This window comes from Protopterus annectens, chromosome 17.part0 (genome assembly GCF_019279795.1).
Source record: "Protopterus annectens isolate FY-2018-M chromosome 17.part0, PAN1.0, whole genome shotgun sequence".
NCBI classification, from domain to species: domain Eukaryota; kingdom Metazoa; phylum Chordata; order Ceratodontiformes; family Protopteridae; genus Protopterus; species Protopterus annectens.
In genome coordinates this window covers 800443968-800465082 of record NC_056751.1, presented here as the reverse complement: position 1 = coordinate 800465082, position 21115 = coordinate 800443968, and the positions used below count along the sequence as shown (strand labels likewise).

Sequence of the window (21115 nt, the reverse complement as noted above, 5' to 3'; positions counted from 1 at the left end):
TACGTATGACCACTCCTCTTGGCATGATTGAAGTGCGGTTTTCTGTGCTTTCACCCATTAACCTGGTGCACTTGTCCATTCTGAATCACTGTTTCAACTGCCTCATGTACACAGACAACCCTCTCCTCTAAACTCCAAACACTCAGACCAGTGAGAGTTACCCCTATATCACAAAATATGGAAATATGCACTCTGCAGAAAAGACTGGACTAGCTGTTCAAGAGGATGAGATCAACACCTGCACCATATCATGTGGACCACATAACTCGCCACAACACCCACTATGACAGCCCTGACATACACTGAAAAGCCACACACCCACCTTCACAGAGGCGCTCGATGGATATTTACACAAACAGCACAGACCAGCAAGACAGACACCCACTCAGACAACATGACATAGCACATGCCAAAGGACACATATGTCACCTACACAGTGTGCCCCTCAACCTAAGCTCCTAAGGCTGACCACCTTGCACAATACATTGATCATGGGTGACTCAGTACTGCGGCACACAGATGTCCCACTCACTATGTTGATTACGGAGGAGGTAACAGCCAACTGTCTATCACGTGCCAGCATCCAACACATGACATGCCCAGTCATGCCACTCCACAACAGCTACAAGTATCACTCTTTCATCATCCATGTGGGTGTGAATGACCTGAGACACACCTCCCTGGGCTACATGACAAAAGGCATGGTTGAACACTCAGATTATGTGGTCCAGGTAGGTATATCAGTAGCCCTGAGCAGTATACTGCTGTCACCCAGAATAATGCTGCAGTACTATCAACAGATAATTGACTGCAACATTGGCTTACGTGTTGTGTGTCATTCTCAGGGGATCCAGTATCTCTCTGCTTGGGATAAGATGATTGACCAACCTCAATGCCTTGCCAGAGATGTCCTAAATCTGTCAGCCCTGGTTTTCCAGGTACAGGGTAAGTATCTTGCCAACCCTATAGTGCCTTATTAGGCCATGCTCCAAATCAAATTACCACTTTAACAGCTAGACATGTATGCAGTCTGAGGGTCATGCTGCTCAACAGTAGACATCTAGCTGTCAAGATGCAGTCACTCAAGGCACTCCTCAGAGTGGAGGACATTGACATTTGTGCTGTAATGGAGAGGTGGTTCACAGCAGCAGACAGCAGCCCTGCACTAACAGGCTGTGATGCATTCCACAGCTGGTAGCACCAAAACATGGACCACACCTCCACAGGTGGTGTTGTCTCCATATCCATAATGGATATGCACAGCTCCAGACTAGTATCCCAGCATAATGCATCGGAGGTACTTCCTGTAAAACTGACTTTGGGGAATAATGGTATCCACACCATAGCCTGCTATCAGTCCCCAGCTATGTCCCTAGACTGTCAATGCACATTCCTCAACACCCTGGCATCTATGAAGGTCCAACCCAATACTGACATAGTAGGAGACTTCACTACCTCTCCATCACCTGGGGAAAGTAGTCAAGCACCAGTACACTGGCCCAACAGTTCATGGAATTTGTTAGTTCTAATGACCTGGACCATCTCATACTGACCCCAGTAGAGGATGCAACAACCTTGATCTGTATTGATTACTTACATATGGGACTATTGCTCGATCACAATTGTCAGTCCCTTCCTGGTCAGATCCAAACATGATGTAATCAACATGGAGTTCAACATCTCACCCACACCCCCCACAAAGGTAACCAACTTGCAAAACTTCTCTAATGCTGACATTGCTGTCAGGAAAACAGGGGTGGATGACTTCACTGCACCCATGCCAGTGTGAAATAGCTGCATGACTGTCGCATCATACACATATGCACTGCACAAACATGTACTTGGATACATGGTACTAGCCATAGCCAACAAAACATAGACACTGTCCTCCAAACACTGGAAGCCATTGTGATGGTCCCTTGCCATTACTAAAGTGTACAACAGAAGGAGGACACTGTTGCAGAAAATGATGGTGTCCCATGACTGGTGAAACCCCTTATTAGCCTCAAACACAACTTGGGATCCCTCATGGAATCACTTACAGGCTGCTATGAAGGCAGATTTGCAGCAGACACTGATGACAATCACAAAAGCCTTTGATAGTTATATCAACAACCTAAACACAATAACCACAAGTGCTTTGAGTTGCTGCACAATGCTGATTCCTATCCTGACACAACAGATATTGGCCACAGTCTTGCCAACACAGTAAATGTCAGCTTTACCCCTCTCTCTCCCCAAGGGGACAATCACAATTGCAGATGAATGCCAGGCACCCAATATTACTGCAGGCCAGGTTAGATCTGCATTGTCCACATACAAGGATACAGCTTCCATGGGACCCCAACATATCCGTGGCTGTGGTCTTCATGACATACAAGGAGACCTGGCACCACATCTTGTGCCCAGGTCAGTCACAGCCTCACCTCAGGCTTTGTCCTTCCAAAATGGCACACTGCTACAGTCATCCTTCTCATTAAAGGGGTAGCATCTACAGACCTTATGGATTATTGGGTCCTTAGCCTGACAAGTCTACTATGTAGTGGTATGGGCACATCATCAGGGACCTGATTAACCAAGATATGGGTGATCTCCTAACTCTGGACCCCACACTGTTTGGCTTTGTGAATGGCAGATCATGCCTGCTCAACCTGGTTGACGTCTTTGAGTGAATCACCAGTGATGTGTATGACAGTAAGGCACTGCATACAGCCTACCTCATTATGGCCAAGGCTTCTGATACCATTCTTCAGTCAGGGATTATTGGTAAACTGAACAAACTAAGCATCAACCCCTATATCAGTGGGTGGTTTGCAAATTGGTTCACAGAACACACAGTGTGACAGTTGCAAATTCAAGTCAGACTGGCAAGCAATCCCAAGTGGGGTCCCATAGGGATCAGTACTGGATAGTGCCCTGTCCAGCATCTACTTCTCAGGAGTCCAGCCCAACACATAGGAACTCTGGCTGGCCAAGTCCACATAGGACTGCAAGCTGGGAGCTATCATGAACTCCACAAGTGATGCAGACAGCCTACAGAAAGGCCTCACTGAGACCAATGAGTGGTGTGGAAACCATGGCCAGAAGCTTAACACCACAAAATGCATCATCATCCTCTTTGGTAAAACAGTCAGGTCCCAGTAAGTTCCACATCAATGTGAGCCCAATTAACACAGTAGGTATTATAAGAGATCTGGGGACACAGGTTGACAGCAACTTTTCCTTCAAGCACCACATTGCCATTGTGGTCAGAAGCCCTTCTATGTGGTACATTGCATTACCAATGGTTTTGTATCCAGGAAGACAGATGTAATGATATCTGTCTACTATTCCCTCATTAGACCACTTGCCAAGTATTATGGCCCATTTGCCATGTACCTCACTAGACACCTGCTACAGATGGAGAAGCTACAGAAGCACCTCACAAAGGTGTTCCTAAGCATTAAACACACATCCCTACACAGACAGACTCAGCAGTCCCAAGGTATTATCTGTGTCATATCACCTAATTAGCAGCTATCTGTGCTTGACTTACAAAGCCATGTCTGACCCATGTGGTTTAGAAATGCTACATATAAATCTATCTACACCACACACTGTAGAGACCTCTACCTCAGTACCACAATCACCACAGCATGTTGGTGGGACAGGTCCCTCACCAAGAGACTGCAGATGCCCTGGAATACAATTCCCATGCATGTCATGCAGAGCACCTAGCTGACCCTGTTCCAGAGAAATCTTGATGAGTGGATGAGTAATAGACAGTTCAACCCAAGGAACACTGTAGTGGCTATACTTGATACAGGCACTGGGACGTAACATCGAGTGGCACGATGGCAGGGCTCTTCTATGTGCTAGGCTTGTTAAGGCTCCTGGGCCATTACCTACTACACACTTGTGAACCTATAAAGGGAATGACATCAGCAGGAATGACAAAGTAGTGCAGTGGGTGTTTAACCTATCAAAATACTTTGTCCTACAAACAGACACATATACACTTGCCACATGTGAGAGTAGAACCCCTACCTAACTAGTGATTTGTACAATAGTGTTACACAGTTACCGCATACACAACAGAGCTTACTGGCCTAAGAGCTGGCCAAAGGTGCTGAAATGGGAAATGACATCATCTGGACTGATAAAGTAGGGCAGTGGGTGGGAAACATATCAAAATACTTCTACTTACAAACATACATACCCACACACACATTTGCTGGATACAAACGTAGAACCCCTGCCAAACTAGTCATTTGTACTACAATGTTCAGCATTTATCACATGCACTACTGAGCTTATAGGACTAACAATTGGCCAAGGTTGCTGATAAGGGACTGACATCATCTGGACTGATAAGGTGGGGTACTGTGAAGTGTCATGGGTTGGAATGGCATAAAACTATTTCACCTATAAAGAAACACACAACTACCTCAGTCTTGCACAAACAACTGCTACACCCACTTCTATATTTGTCAGGACTGAGATTAGAACTCCTATCTAATTAGTTATTTGTACTAGTGTATTAAGCAGTTTTCACATGTGCCACAGAGCTTACAGGGCTGAGGCCTGATGGAAGGCACTTCTAAGATGACTGATATCTGCAGGACTGCTAAAGTAGGGAAAGGGATGGTGTACTGGGTTTTAATGTACCCAAAAGCTTTTAGTTGTGAACACACACACACACACACACACACACACACACACACACACACACACACACACACACACACACACACACACACACACACACTCACTTTTATATTTGCCAAGACTGAGATTAGAATTCCTACCTAACTAGTTATTTGTACTATTATGTTATGCAATTATCATACATGCCACAGAGCTTATGGGCCTGAGGCCTTTCAAAAGGCACTTCTAAGATGACTGATATGTGGGGCTGGGTTTAACAAAAGTGACTTATATGGTGACAGACATCTTCAGGACAGCTAACATGGGGCAATGGAAAATGCACTGGGTGAGGAAGGCCTGTTCATTCATAGATCCTACTAACATTTCTCTAAGTGTATGAGCATGCCCAGTGTATCTTTCTATAGTACATATGGGACTCTATTCCAGGGATTGTTGTACTCCAGTCTGGTTTGTTTTGTGCTACAGCCATACCTCTCAACCTGTTGGTGCAGGATATCTGGAGATAGTCTATCAAAATGTGGAGACAATGGGCCATACAATGATTCTAACAATTTCTCTCAGCAATGTATTGGTTGCAAGCGTACAGGGCTGGTTTTGGCAGATCTCTGTCATATATGCCATTTGACACTGTCATGTACTGTTTCAGAACCTGGTGACATACCTCCTCAGATCATCACAGTGATTTACCAGAGGAATACAGGATGGATGATGCACACACAAGGTTTATGAGCCAAATGCTATGCATTCTTACACTATCAAGCCTGTTGAGTGGTGTGCCTACAAGAAATTGACTGCTGGTGCTGTGGAAATGGTCCAGCACCTTGGTGATATATTACAATGGTATAATCTCTGTGCATTTATGTTCTGGCCTGGTCTGATTTCCATTCCGCAGTTGGGTAATATAAGTCAGACAGGATCAGGGTGACAGGCAGACTCCAGATAGATTTTTAGGGGATAGAATATGTGGGGGGTGATGTCCTGGGCAGAAATGTTTGCCTATAGCTGCCATTACTTTGCATTGGGCTCTCCTCAATGGTTGACTGCACTTGGAGGGTCTTGTGTGTGTCAGACTGCTTGACCAGCCTGGAGGTGTGTGTTTGTCACACATATATGTATGGCCCACCTCATTTTGCTTGGATGGCCACATGTTGGGGTCAGGATGTTGCATAGGATGAGTGATCAGGGAGGGGTGTGTTACCCCCATTGACTGTGGCCCAGGGTTCTGTGGGTGCAGACTTGTCACCATCTTTCAGGGTTAGGCCTGCCTGCAGTGAGTGCATTCCCATGTTTAAATTCCTGGCCCTGCCTGTCGACTGTGGAGGGTATCACAGAATACTCACATCCATGACTCATATACCTTATTGTTTACCTAAACAAGTGTGGTTTTCCAGTAAAAGGGTTTTGCAAGTCACTCAGGGTTGAAGTCAGATATTACTGACAACTGACATTGCAGTTTCAGACATCATACCCATCAGACATTCCATGCTACTGTAAATCATTCCATCAACTTTATAACATTATTAAAGCAGTATTCCACAGGTGTCCTTCTTTTTGTACCTTCATCACCCCATTATTCATGGCTTTGTCCCGATTTCTGGCTTCCTGAGGCTGGCAGGTTTGCTCCTAGCAGTTGTCAGCATGGCCTTTCTTTGCATTTTCTGGACTGTGTTATGTTGGTGTTATGGACCCTATGACACTCCCTAAAAGGCACTGTGGGTGAGGCATAGGCATTTGCCAGAGGCCTGTAGGCCAGGTGTGACAGATGCAGGCCATCTGTAGCAGGGCAGTGCATTCTGTTGATGATATGTTCCCAGGCTGCCGGCAGGAGACACCCCTGGGATGACACCAGTAAGTTGACTGTACTGTGGGTGTTACTGACAATTGCTTTCTGCTACTATTGCGTCATCACTCTGGGTGACAGCTGGATGCTGCTTAACTCTAGGAATATGTTACGGCATTTCTATGGGTCTATGGGGGGGGTGACATGACTGTACATGATACACATCTGAAAGACTGTGCTGATGTTTGCTTAACATTTTGGTCTCATGTAGCACAGCGGTGTGCCCTATCTTTCAGACTACAGGCATAACAGTATCAACCACAGGTCAGGCTGTTCTGGCATAGAAATTTGTAGCTTTAGACTTTTTACCTTTCAAAGCCATACTGCCACCACCAGACCTGCTGTGATATCACTGTGTAAAAGTCTGTGGGTGAGGATTTCATGGATGTAGCCATGTGGTGGCCTTTGCCAGGCATTTCTGTATGGTTGTCTACAGCTGATCTGCTGTGTAGGATTGGTGGTGGGTATGGGACTCCCACTTTGACATCCATGCATGTGACCTATGACCCCCTAGTTATTTGTCTCACTACATATATTGCAGGGGTATTTGTTGACTAGGGTGGTACTGCATGGTGTGGGTAGGGCAGTACTGGAGATACATATCCTGGTGTCCCACAGAGCTATCAGTTGTCTGCTGCTATCTCAGTTAGCCACCCCATTCCCTTACATGCTTGATCAATACCATAGATATGCTAAGAGAAAATTCCACTCCATTATTTTAATTTGTTACAGAGACTGGCTTACCTTGTGCCTGCAGTTGTTGTGAGGGTGGTGCTTGAGGGCTGACTATATCGGATGCACTCAATACACTGCCTATACACTGCCTATACATGGTCAGGTATAGGTGGTGTGATGTTTGGCATCCATTTTACTGTGTGTGCGAGTCAGACAGAGAGAGAGATCAGTCCCTGAGGCCCTACAGTGTCAGTGTATGAGCCATGTGTTGCCTCTTTGCCAAGGTCAGGGCATACTGGGAATGCCTTCTACCTACAGGGGCAGGTGCAGGGTGTTCCTCCTCTGAGTCCCTCTGTGCCTGTGAAGGCCTTGGCAATGTTGAGGGGCTGTGTGTCCCTTCCCCAATTTGTTCCTGCTGCAGCTGTTTCCGCAGGATCATATTGTGTAGCATTGCACATACTATGACAATGTGTGCACATGTGGCTGGAGAGTACTGCAAGGCTTCACTGGATATGTCAAGGCAGCAGAACCGTGACTTGAGCATCCCAAACACATGCTCTATAATGATCCTGGTTTGTGCATGTGCCTCATTATGGCTTTCTTGTGTGGGTGTGTGTGCAGTTCTGATGGGTGTCATCATCCACGGATCCAGTGTGTAGCCCGCATCCTCCTCTAAATGGCCATATGGGATGTCCCCCCCTGGCAAACCACTGATACAGCTGTGAGGAATGCCAGATGTGGGAGTAGTGATAGCTTCCAGGGCAGCCAGCACACACATTCATGATAATGTCCTGGGCACCACACATGACCTGGCAGTTGATGGAGTGGAACCCCTTGCAGTTTATGTAGACCCGACCCCGGTCACCAGGTGGTGCTTTGATATGATGTGCGTGCAGTCTATGGCACCCAGTACCTCAAGGTAGTCTGTTACATGGTGGAAGGGACACATATTGAGGGTCCTCTCTTCACTGGTGGCGGGGAATTTAATGTGCTCCTTGGCATGTAGTCACATGGCATCCAGGAACTGGTGGAGTATCCTGGACGCAGATGCCTGTAAGACCCCCATGATATGCCCAGTTGGTCTTTGGAAAGTACCTGTAACTAGTATCCTTAGAGCTACACATACCTTGGTATCCACTGGGATGGGTACCCCTCTTTTGTTCTGGATGTGAGGCGAGGCTGGCACAGCTTCACAATTTGCTGCAGTATGCCCCTGTCTACCCTGTAGTGCTCTACTATCTCCAGATCATGTAGCCCCTGGTAGGTTACCCAGGGCCTGAACACTGTTCTCCTCCTCCTCATAAGTCTGGGGTGATTGTCAACATTGTCCTCTTCACCACCCTTAGCCTCTTGCACATACTGATGTATAAGGGCAACAGCAGCCCCTAACATGTTGTTAGTTTTGTCAGGTAAAATTTCCCCATCTGTGTATACTGGTGGTGTAGAGTTTGTGGGAAAAAACAGACTGAAAGGTGTTTGCATAGTTTATAGTGGTGTGCTGCACATGCTACCTGCGTGATTAGCTAAATGTGATACATTCCAACTGCCAGCTCTATTACTTGTATTTGAGTGCCTCTATTCTACTATTTCCATTTTTTGTCTTGTTCCACTTGCCATTTGCTGTATTTTTTTTATTTTTGTGGTTTAAGTCCCAGTACATGCCACGCAAACCCGTTTAGGCGAGGTAAACAAAGGCTATACAGCCTCGGGCACACCCCTTCCTTACATATACGCAGTGCTGCCATTTCCTGTGTTTTTCTTTTTGTTTTTTTTTTTTCTGTTTAAGTCCCAGTGTGCGCCACACAAACCCATTTAGCTAAGTTAAACATGTTTTAGCAGAAATGTTCCTCCCTGGACATGAACACGCTCTTCATTTCACGGTGTAAGACATTACAGCCTCAAACACACCCCCTTGCTTAGCTGTGCTTAGCTAAGTGCAAACCCAGCTAACAGAGCTGCAATGTGTTACAGCAAGCATAACACACCCCCTTTTAATGTTAGTTGCACCTCCTGCATACACGATCCTGTTCTAGCACCTACATGGTTAGGTTATGGACTTAGAATATTTTGTGATTCAGTTAATTTCCCATCATTTGCATACCCCACTGCCTTAGCCCATAGAAATTGCACTGACCTTTCCCCTTGACAACCACTGTCCTCTGGTATTGTTTTGATTCTGCATGCTATAGACTATAATGTCAACATGCATATTTTCTTTAAACTTGGGTTTTCACATTTTGCTTTCATTTTCAGCACTATTGTATTTGTGCACTGCTGCACTATGCTTAAACGTCCGAGATCAGTCACAAAAAAAAAGTTATTTTATATTAAAATTAAACATTTATTCATGCCAATGGCCATATATGTGGCCATTGGCATGCCTACAAATGTGAATATATGCTTTTATTTGTGCTGTCATGCCTCCATTTTCTTTTTTGCAGAAATGCATTTAGTTAGTAACTGAACACGTTTCTACACTGACACAGTTCCTGCATGGAAACCTGGCAGCTTCCTGAATTGCTAATTCACCTCATTTGCATGGTTTTCACCAGCAAATGAGGTGATTAGCATGCCACATGGTCTTCCATGCAGGAACAGTGTAGACCGGCTCGTGCATATCAGATCAGATGTTTGCTAAATCGCTTGGTGGACGAACTCCATGCAAAAGCTGCTACACTGTTCCTGCTCTGAGTTTTAGCTTTCATGAATCCTGGGGTCCATTTGCAATGCAATTGAGTTTATTGGGCAACTCAACCAACGCTGTGATTCAACAACACATATATTTATCATCATATATAACATAATGATAACAATACACTTCATAGGCAGATCCATACTGCTCACCTGCAATCCTTTACAAACCTGTAGGCACACTTATATCTCTTACCTACAACTTCACTCAAACCCAGTTTTAGTAGGATATCCCAGAGCTGTTCACTCTGGAACCAATCTGACTTCCAGGTAGTACTACCACACTGCTGACTTCCACATTATGCTTTTAACCTAGGAACTGCAATGGAGAAAACTGGTGTCACCCCTCTCCAAGACCTAAAAGCCCACCAGGCAGCCTCCATGGCAGCTCATCCCCCCATTTCCTTTCTTGAACAAACCTACAGACTAAATACTAACACAATCAAAACTGGAAGTTATTTCCTTGATGAACAAAGACATATGAACATTAAAAAGCTCAAGGCCCACATCATTCAAATGTATTCCATCATCATGATGTCATATCGGATGCCATATTGGATCCTCAACTTCTAGCATTCTAAAAACATAACCTTTAACAAGTGGCAGCCATATCCACTCTTCGATTAATAAAATGCCTATCTACCTCAATAGCATCTACCTTAACTGCCACCCTTCAATTCAACCTTGGTGTCCCTGAAAACATTGGCTTCAACAAGAATTAATCATTAATTACCAAAGATGATAGCCTTCCTTTGGAATAATCCCCAAGTCATTGCCCTTTGAAAACTTCCACTGCAGCTCATATGACACACATAACAGCTGCGGCAATGCATGCTTCTGATTCTTCTCCAGCAGACCTCACAATGATTGGGCTTCAAGCTCAAGAAATAAACCCCACATCTTACAGCAGCTCACTTCACTGCACATTGAATATGCGAATGCCCTATGAGAAGTGATTTTCAACATCCTGCAAAATAAACAGCAAATACTGAACATACCTCCACTGACATGCACCATCTTATGCTATATAAATTCTCTATGTATTAGACACCCATCTTCCTTGTCTTTTAATAACATCAATTGACCTCCCTTCATACTCTAAATCTGACACCCTACCAGTCTGAAGGGAATGCAATGAATATCTGTTATCAGCAATTCCCTGACTACTCAATACCCTGTTTAGCACAGTTTCTAATTGTCTACCCTTCACCGAGGCATCTAACAAGTGATGAAAAACCAACAGCTTCTGATCTCCACCAGACAACATGTGCCAAATCAACTCCAATACAATTAACATAATTGCTCTATGTTATGCACCAAGGCTACCTCCTGCCTTTTAACTCATTGATCTATTTTATAACATCTTAACCAAATCAACACCACAATCGTAGTCACACAAACCTCCGCCCATATCAACTGATCTACAGGTTCAATAACTTAAAAGGTCCCTTCGTACAGAAAATAATGTTGCCCATAACATGTATTCCCTCATTGAAGTGGACACCATGTATATTCTGAGCCACTGTCTGGTCACGAAACTATTCCCAATTTTCACCTTCCTTACCATCACTCACTGGTTTGTCCAGTTCATCTTACCCAAAAACTGCAGCCACACTCAAAGTCACTATGAGCATCCTGATCATCCTAACAACCTCACAAAAGTGTTGTCTATGCACTAAATACCTAGCAATCAAACCTAGCCACCACCACCTATCCCATAAAGACAAACATCCCACAAACCTCAAGAAAGTAGCCAATGTGACACTATAAGCTTTGTGCTAGACATTGTTCATGACTGTTGAACAATCCAGCCTGCTACAGACTGCTACTTCACTAAACCTCTTCTGGGATCATTGTAGGCTATTCTTCCACCTCCATCATGACAGCCCAAAACCTTCAAAACTGATGCCAAGGTAAACTATCAGCCAGTATATTACACTTGACAGGTATATATTTAGCAGACAATGACAAATTAATGTTAATGCACTACAATACCAGTTTTCCAAACAACACTTGTACTGGCACTGTATTTGCCAACCTCTAAGACAAGATTTGAACAATCACCTCATTAACTGAATGAAAGACTACTTTTTTGTTTGCTAAATCTTCCTTTCAAAGCACAATTGCCACCCCAGTGGGCATCAGCACTAGGAAAGTAATGGCCCTTGTCACTCACCCTGGCTACACATCTGGCCAACCTGTAGCAAACCACTTTTCTTGAAAGTAAGCTTCCATCCCCAGGCCACCAACTGCAGCTGTAAACAGCTGCTAATCATCTGATGGCACCTAGTCATCTTGCCACATTATAACTCCATTAGCATGTTTGAAAACATCTTCCAAACAGACAAATCCTCCTTGACTACCTGACTGACCCTCACCCTTGGGTGTTTTTTACTACTACCCATCTGCATGTTTGCCACTGACATGGTGTAATAGTGAAAACACTGCCTGTCCCTATGGCCCTATATGCAAAATTCATTAAGCCAAGGTGTTCTGTTGGATCTTTAACCCTAATCTTTGTCACTTTTACCTACCTCTCAGTCTTCAATGTCAGCCTCTTCAACCTGTCTTGTGGTTAGTTAAACAAGCCATGCGGTTAGTTAAACAAACCGGTTTCAGCATGTCCTACTCCTAAACTCAAAAAATTAATGAATTTAGCCAGGCCAAAGGTACACCTACCTCCCAACATATCTCCAAAAAAATATGTAAATTTGTTGACACCCCTATTTCACATTCTCCCTCTAAAAGGAAATCATACAACTAGTGCTCTGTCCACCTGCACAGGTTGTCCTGTTCCCACATCCACTGCAATGCTGAACTAAACATAAAAATGGAGGAAGCTACTGCACATCCCATTGGCATAAAGCTCTTTCAAAATAAATATTTCCCACCAGAAGCATTCCTAACTTGCATTGATTCTGTTCCCAAATAGGTGGAAGCTGAAAAGCTGACTCGTGTAGCTTAACCAACCAAAGGTCATCAAAGGCTGAAATGGCCAATACTGCATAATCCAGTGATGCATGTTGTACCACCACTGCCCTCTGGTTAATATAGTCAATGACCGAATCCTCTTCCTGAAATGAAAGTTGGTGAATCAAGTGAAATTTTCCTGACTTATTTATTAGGCACCAGGACCAAAGGTGATATCCTATATGACTTTAATGGAGGTACTATTAGTAATGGACTCAACACCCCACTGGCCTGAACTTATTTATCTAACAATGCCTGTACTATAGTTTCCTGATCTTTCATTGACTGTAGGTTATGACATGTCTTAACTAATTCTCACTAGCTGGCCTGAGTAGAAAATCCACAAGAAAAAAAAAAACAGTCTCAGTTCACTAGCTATGTCTCCGTCTGGGCAGTGCTCAAGCTGGGACTATTTTTAAATTAACAAGTGAGTGAGTTGGCCAGTTTCCAAGCCCCTTCCAAAAAGGTAAAGATCCTTTAGGAAACTTCTTCTCACTCAAATAATGAGGCACCAGTTAATCCCCTTTTTTGTCCCTCATGCATGGTAGAGGGGGGCCTTGGCCCAACTGCCCACTATGCTTATTCCAGCATTTTATCTTGTTATGTGCCCCACCACAGTATGAGTAGCTGTGGACAAATGTGCACACAGGCCACGCACATCTTCCTTCTCACCCTGTTCTACCCTTAGCATTAGAACTGCCTTGTCAATCAAGGCCTACATGCCTACCCTCCCACCTCGATGACCTATTAACATTTTTAAGATTCCAAACTTGTTGATCAGAACAAAGCCAGGCACTACCAGCCCTCAACCTCTCCACATCCTTGCTGTGCTAACAAAAGGAGCACCTTTCTGGATCCCTTTCCATCATTACTGAAATAAAGTATAAGGTCCCAGACCCCAGTTATCCCAAATCCTGGCCTTAAGTCTATTAGATGCCTCTTACCCAACATAACTAATGTTGTCATCATGTCTTGTTAGGCTAAACATTCAGCTTCCACTATTCTTTGTGTGTCATAATTATCTAACAAATGACACAAATCCAGAAACTTGGCCTGCCAATTTTTTTTCTTTCACTGATGCAAGAATATGCACCATAATAAACATGCCTTGCACCCTAGTCACCTAAGCTAGCTCATTTTGAATCTCCCCAGCATCCATTCATGGGATCCACCTATCAACTAAGATACTGCCTGCCTGCCCCACTGGGCCTTATAAAAGATTGCCTTCTCTGACTCCCACCATTGCTTCATTAAGAGTAAATTACTGATCACCAAACTGCCCCGACATTTCTCCATGACTTCCTGCTGCCTCCTCACTACTTAGTAATTCCTGCATCTATACCCTGCCTTCTACATCTATATCCTGTAGCAAACTCATTAAGTATTCATCTGCAAGCTGATTATTTTCCACCAACTCCCAACAATAACATCATGTGCATTATCTGTAGTGGGCAGATACACCACTAAATCTCACACAAAAACACATTTTCTCCTTCACAACCCCCCCCCCCCAGGGCTTCTGCTACTTGGGCACTGGCTGCCATCTTCTTCCTTTTATGACATTTGGCCTGGCTGGACTGTTTGCCACCATCATTCTGCATAATAAGCGATTCCTGCTTGATGAATTCAGCTACTTAGGTTCATAGGTAGGTACTAGTCTATCTTGCCTGAAGGCATTTATAAGCCTAGCCAGAATGTGTTGGCTTTCACCGCCACCTTAGATTACTTCCCTGTGCCTCTGTCCAGCAGAGCCATTGAAGTGATCTCTGGGGTAAACTTTCTGTTTCCCATCCACTCGTCAAGGTTGCTCTTGAAGAAGGTTAGCGAGGAGCTCTGCCTAATGTAGATTGGAATCTTGTTCCAGAGCATGGGACGTCTCTGGGACAGGAAACTATCCCTCCAGCACATCCTATTTATTGTTGTGGTGAGGTATAGATTCCTGAAGCATGTGGCTCGAGAGGATATGGTTTTCTTTAGGTGGAGCATGTCCATCAATTCTGGGTTGGACATGGCCTTGTATGTCAAGCAGGGATCACCTGTGAGTAGGCATTATGCAACTGAGTACAGCTGGAGTTTCTTCACTCGAGCTGCATAGGGCATCTGCTTGAGGCCAGTGATCCTCTTGGTGAGGTACTTCGGTGGTCTTTCCAGTTGTTGCAGGTGTCTTGTAAGGTATATCCCAAATGGGGCATTGTACTCTATGATGGGTCTGATGAGTGATGCATGGAGGGGCTCAATGACCTATTTTGATCTGTATGCAAAGCCTTTTGTGATTAGGTGGGCCACATAGAAGGATTTTCTAACCACTTTGGCAATGTGATTATCAAAGGAGAGGTTACTATCTACTTGGGTCCCCAGATCCCTTATTACATCTTCTGTATTTAGGGGGCTACCACCTATGTGGTAGTTTGTGGGTAATTTGTTTTTTCCAAAGTGGATGACTGTGCACTTTTTGGCATTTAGCTTGAGGCCATGGTTTTGACACCAGGTATCTGTCTCAGTGAGACCCTTTTGGAGGATGTCTGTGTCAGCCGGAGAGTCAATTATAGCCCCTAGTTTGCAGTTGTCTGCAAACTTGTTCAGCCATAGTCCTCCTGTGCTTGCCTGTACCTCTGAGAAGTATATGCTGAACAGGAGGGGTCCTAGGACTGAGACCTGGGGAACGCCACTTGTAGCCAGTTTAGAGTCAGACCTAGCTCCCACAACTCTTACCATGTGGGTTCTATCCATGAGCCAGTTGGCAACCCATCTCGTGACATAGGGATTTATGTTCAGGATGGTGAGCTTGTCTATAATACCTGAGTGGGGAATGGTGTCAAAGGCCTTTGCAAGGTCTAGGTGGGCTGTGTGGACCACCTTTCCCTCATCTATAGCCTTGGTAACTGTTTCAAAGAAGTCCACCAGGTTTAGGAGGCATGATCTGCCCTTAACAAAGCCGAACTGAGTAAGGTTCAGTGTTTGGAAGCTTCCAATGTCTCTGTTAATGAGATCCATGATGATGCGCTCCATAGCTTTGCAGACCAAGCTAGTCAGGCTTATAGGGTGATAGTTCCTGGGGTCTGCTGTGGCTCCAACTTTGTGGAGTGGAATAACCATTGCTGTGCACCACTCTGTGGGCATGTAGCCTGTGTAGAGGCTGAGTTTAAACAGTGTGTTTAGTGAGGGGTTAGTTTATCTTTGAGCTCGTGTAGGACACAGCCTGGGACACCGTCCAGTCCCATTGATGGTGTGTTTTTGGCTTTGGAAAGGGCTTTTTTAACCTGTGATTTCAGGGGCACTACATTCTTCTGGTATAGTTATGGGCCCTTTTGGGGGGTGAGAGGGGGGTGAAGTTTGCACTGAACCTGTCAGCCAGGATGTTGGCTATATTAGTCAGTTCAGTGTATTTTGTGCCATTCTGCACTAACTCTGAGCAGATCTGAGAATTGCCACTTAGATTCTTGACATTGCTAAAGAATGCCTTGTGGTTATCTTTGGAGTCCATGGCAATTTTTTCTTTCGAAGCTAGCCTTGGATGATTTTATGAGGGAATGTAGTTTCTTGCTGATACTGATCAGGGATGTCTTCCCTTCTTGGGATTTTAGTCTTTTCTGTACTAGTTTCCTCCTTCTATTGTATAGCTTGTTTATGGCAGAGGTCCACCAGACTGGTTTCCTTTTCTTGGAGGAGTGAGTCTTGGTTTTGTTTGGGATAGCACGATCCATGCATTCTTGTAGGTGCACGTAGAGTGCATTAGTAAAGGATTTTGCAGTTTGGACAGTGTTATCCTTTAGCATGGGGGCTTTGAAACTTCCCACCTCGGTCTTAAGTAACATGAAGTTTGCTTTTGAAATGTTTTTCACAGTGGTTTCTTTGACCAGGGGTTGTGGCAGAATGTGAATATCCAGAGTGATTAGTTTATGGTCAGATCTAACCAGCGAGGGGTTGACATCTGGTGTGGAACACCGGTCGCCCATGCTGGTGATGACCAGGTCCAATATATTGTCACCTCTGGTGGGGGTGTTGACCAGTTGATCTAGGGCATTTGAGTTTATAAATTCTAGGAACTGTTGGGCAAGGGAGTTTGTACTTGAGTAGTTCTCCCATTTAATGTTTGAGTAATTGAAATCACCCAATATCAGGGTGTTTGGTAGGACCTTTATGTTTCGCAGTGTTTCCAGGAATGCGGAGTGGGGGTCCTGGGACATGGTGGGTGATCTGCAGCAAGCTATAATTTGAATAGCAGTTTTGCCCATTGTTAGTTGCACGTGGATGATCTCTGATGCATCATGCTGCACCACTAACCTGGAGGTGTGGGTATCCTTGATAAATATGGATACTCCCCCCCTTTTGTATTTCGCTCTGGGTTTTGTGGCTGAAATGTATGGTATGAGTTGCAGCCTGGTAGTGCTGGGGTGCTCTCTGGAGCCTTAAATCAAGTTTCTGTTACTGCACATATATCGATTTTCTTCATACTGAGGAGTGCCTCGAGTGCGTGCATTTTGAGGTTTAGACTTCTGGCATTGAGTAGCATTACCCTCAATTTTTTGTTACTTGTGCTATTTACGGTGGTAGTTTTGTCTTTTGAGCCTTGCCTAAAAAAGGCACTATGGGGGTGGCAAGAGCCTTGGCCAGTATTCAAAAGCCTAAGGGTGACAGGTGCAAGCCATCTCTAGCAAAGCAGCGTGGCTTGTCGAGCATGTTATCTCAGGCTGACAGACACTGGATCCCCTTTGAATGACACCAGAAGCTTAGCCAATTGTTGAAATTGATATTTTTTTCTCTATACTGTGGTATCATTCTTGGTGAGGGCAGGATGCTACTCAGGGTCGGGGTCATAACGGCCTAGGCTACGTTATCAGAGAGCTCCTCCATGTCTCTTTTCATGTAGTCTAGGGAGGTACGGCTCAGGTCATTCACACCAACATGGACAATGACAGAGTCATATTTGTACTTGTTCTGGAGTGACTTGAGTGCTTGTGTTATGTGGTGGATCCTGGCACCCGACAGGCAGCTAACAGTAACCTTCTCCTTGTTCAGCCTAGTGAGTGGGATGTCAGTGTGTCTGACTATAGAGTCATCTATTACTAGTGTGTTGGGTATGTTATTTTGCCTTAAGGGCTGTGATTGTGTGACACACTGGTTTTGTGAAGTATGTGTGTCATGGTTTGTGTTGGGGGGTGGAGGTTGCTTGGATGTCTGCTTTGGAGGTCTCTGTTGCATCTGCATATTTTTATTTAGTGTCCCCAAGTATGTTTTCGTGTATTTATGTGCGTTTTTTGCAGATGCTGGTTTCATAGGTCTATGTGAGACTGGTGGTGTGATGCACGTAATTCCCTTCTCCTCTTGACTGCCTGGTCCAGTCTTGGATTGAGAGATCTTAGCCTCCAGTTTGGCTATATAATTGCATCTCTTGCATGTATTAGTGTTTGGTGGAAGGAGGAGAGGGTTGTCTGTGTACATGAGGCAATTGTAACATTGCCTCAAAATGCCCAGATTCACCAGTTGGACCGGAGAGTACTCCCGAAACTGCCCTTTGGACATGCCTGGATATGTACAGTTAACTGTTTTACTGATTGGCTGGTAAGGTCGAATAGAGAGCCTTGTCCTTATCTACAGTATGGGGGGGGGTCTAGTGCTAAGGTTTATTAGTGCTTGCTAGGAGTTTTGAGCAAGTGCCTGTATGAAAAGTGAATGGTTTGAGTGCTTAAGTTGAAAGTTTGTCGAGTCCCAAGGGAAAAATTTAAGAGTTGACTTTATGGAGCCGGGAATAGTTATACCCTAGCTAACTGGCACTGCCCGGCATGCAAAACCTTGCAAATGCGGATTTTATAGCAGGGAAATGAAAGTTAGCCCAAAATGGCCAATAAATTACTAATTTCTGGGCTGAAACCACTCCTCCAGGGACAGATAGGCTGGTCAAAGCTCCCTCTCTCACAGTGAACAGAGAAACTTCCTTTTATCCAAGTAAGGTATGGGCAAACATAGAAACTTGTAACACATCCCTGAATTCAGCGCTAACCTGAAAACTGGACTATATTAGCTTAGAAAGGCAGGAAAACAAGTATTTTTTTTTGTTTTTTTCAGAAAATAAAGCAGATACAATCAAAAAAACACCTTAAATGCACAGAAATGACTATCACACTTGAGTGTGTAGCCTACAACAGTTAAACAGATAATTTAAACACAAAAACAACTTTGTTAAAGTGCAGGCGGCAAAATAAGTACAATATGTAGCTGAAACAAGCTTCTTAAATTACAGAAACTAGAAAATCGGCATTTTAGGCAGAATTCATTAAAGGCAGCAAGAAAAATGCAGAAAAATTATACTTAATCACTCCAAAGTCTCTCTTTTGTCTCTCTGTTGTTGTAGAACTCTGCAGGGCACCAGCAGGAGCTTGCTGAGCTGTATACTAGCACAAAAACCTTGCAAATGTGGATTTTATAGCACAGAAATGAAAACGATAGAAATTAGCCCAAAATGGCCAATAAACTACTAATTTCTGGGCTGAAACCACTCCTCCAGGGACAGACAGGCTGCTCAAAGCTTCCTCTCTCGCAGTGAACAGAGATCACTGTTCTTGGATCTCATTCCACGTCTTCCACCTCAGTATCACATTCTGCAAAATAAAACAACACAAACAACACATTAGTAACATCCTAAGGAACTGTGCCACCCCCAGCTTCCTGAATCATAACATAAATCTCTCAACATTCCCCATAATTGAACCTTCCTTGCCTCAAAATACTTCACAACTTCCCTCTTCTCCTGCTGTTCACTCACTTTTTTTTGTCATTATATATCCATCTCTCTCTGTATATACATATACAAATATATATGGATCTACTTTCAAATTACTAATTACCATATGATCAACTTTTACTTCATCGAGACCAAAAACCTGAATCTACATATAACTGAAAGTTGACATGATCAAAGAACACATTGTCAAACAGTCTTATAACTACTAATGCCCAAGTCTGTAAGTAGTGTACTATCCCTTTAAAGATTTGTAGTCTGTACGTAAGGAAAATGGAAGACATTGCTTTTAACGGTGCTGGAACTACCTAAAATCTGAATAGAACAATGTTTAACCAAAAAAGTAAGGAAGTGTGTCTATAGCAGGCTACATTACTACAATTTTCTATTTATTTAATGTTATTGTCATTTCTTAAAGCTTTATTTCGATATTTGTAGTTTGAAACAGTGTTGCAGAGTATATCTAGATGTAATACAGTTTTATTATGGTACGTGCGTACCTCACCAGCTGGTTTCCTCAATGATGTGCATTCTCGTAGTTGGTATATATAATTTGCGGGTCTATATTAGATAACCGAAAGAGCAAGTCAGCGAATGCTCACATGAGCGAAAATGCCGGGAATCAAAAGGGTGTTTGTGGAGTCGGGGTACAGTGAGGAGTGGGATATTTGCCCTTTTCTCACTGTAGTGCGACCTCAGATTTGGAATATATAGTTAGCGAGGGGTGTGGGGGTGCAGCCCCCACAATAAGGAGTTTGATTCCTGGCGTTTTCGCTCATGTGAGCGTTCACTGACTTGCTCTTTCAGTTATCTAATATAGTCCCTAATTTGCAGGGGGAGTGGGGGACCACAGCCTCCCACATGGGGAGTGAAGGGGGCACAGCCCTCCAGCAAAAACATAAAAACAAAATTGTTTTGGATCATGGGTGTGTGGTGGGCCTGCCTTTCTACTTTCAATCTTCTGATATTCGGTATTTGAAAGTTTCAGTGATTTGTGGATTTGGGTTTTTGTTCTCGAAGAAGTAAAACTCAACCATATGGTAATTCATAATTTGAAAGTATATATATGTATATATATATATATATATATATATATATATATATATATATATATATATAAATATATATACAGACACACACATACATTATATATATATATATATATATATATATATATATATATTTTTTTTATTATATATATATATTATTTATATGTATATATATATATATATATATATATATATATATATATATATATATAGATATAAAAAATATATATATAAAATATGGTTTACTATTGAAATGTCGAACGGCACTACATCGACTGTACTATAATCGAACACGGAAGTTCGAAAATAGTAATGTCGACGACAAAAAAACAATCTAGGACTGTGTTTTAACATGGGTCGAGGTAGGGGAGATGTTTGTAGTTCTGAATAATACTGAAAACCTACCTCGACCCATGTTAAAACCATTCCTAGATTGTTTGTTTGACGTCGACATTACTATTTTCGAACTTCCGTGTTCGACTATAGTACAGTCGATGTAGTGCT

General features: G+C 43.6%; 1 protein-coding gene across 1 annotated transcript in view; it reads left to right on the top strand.

Annotated features, from left to right (window-relative positions):
• The window catches only part of LOC122791524 (extracellular calcium-sensing receptor-like), a 209689-nt gene that overhangs the window by 96231 nt on the left and 92343 nt on the right, over positions 1 to 21115 (top strand). The window lies entirely within an intron of this gene.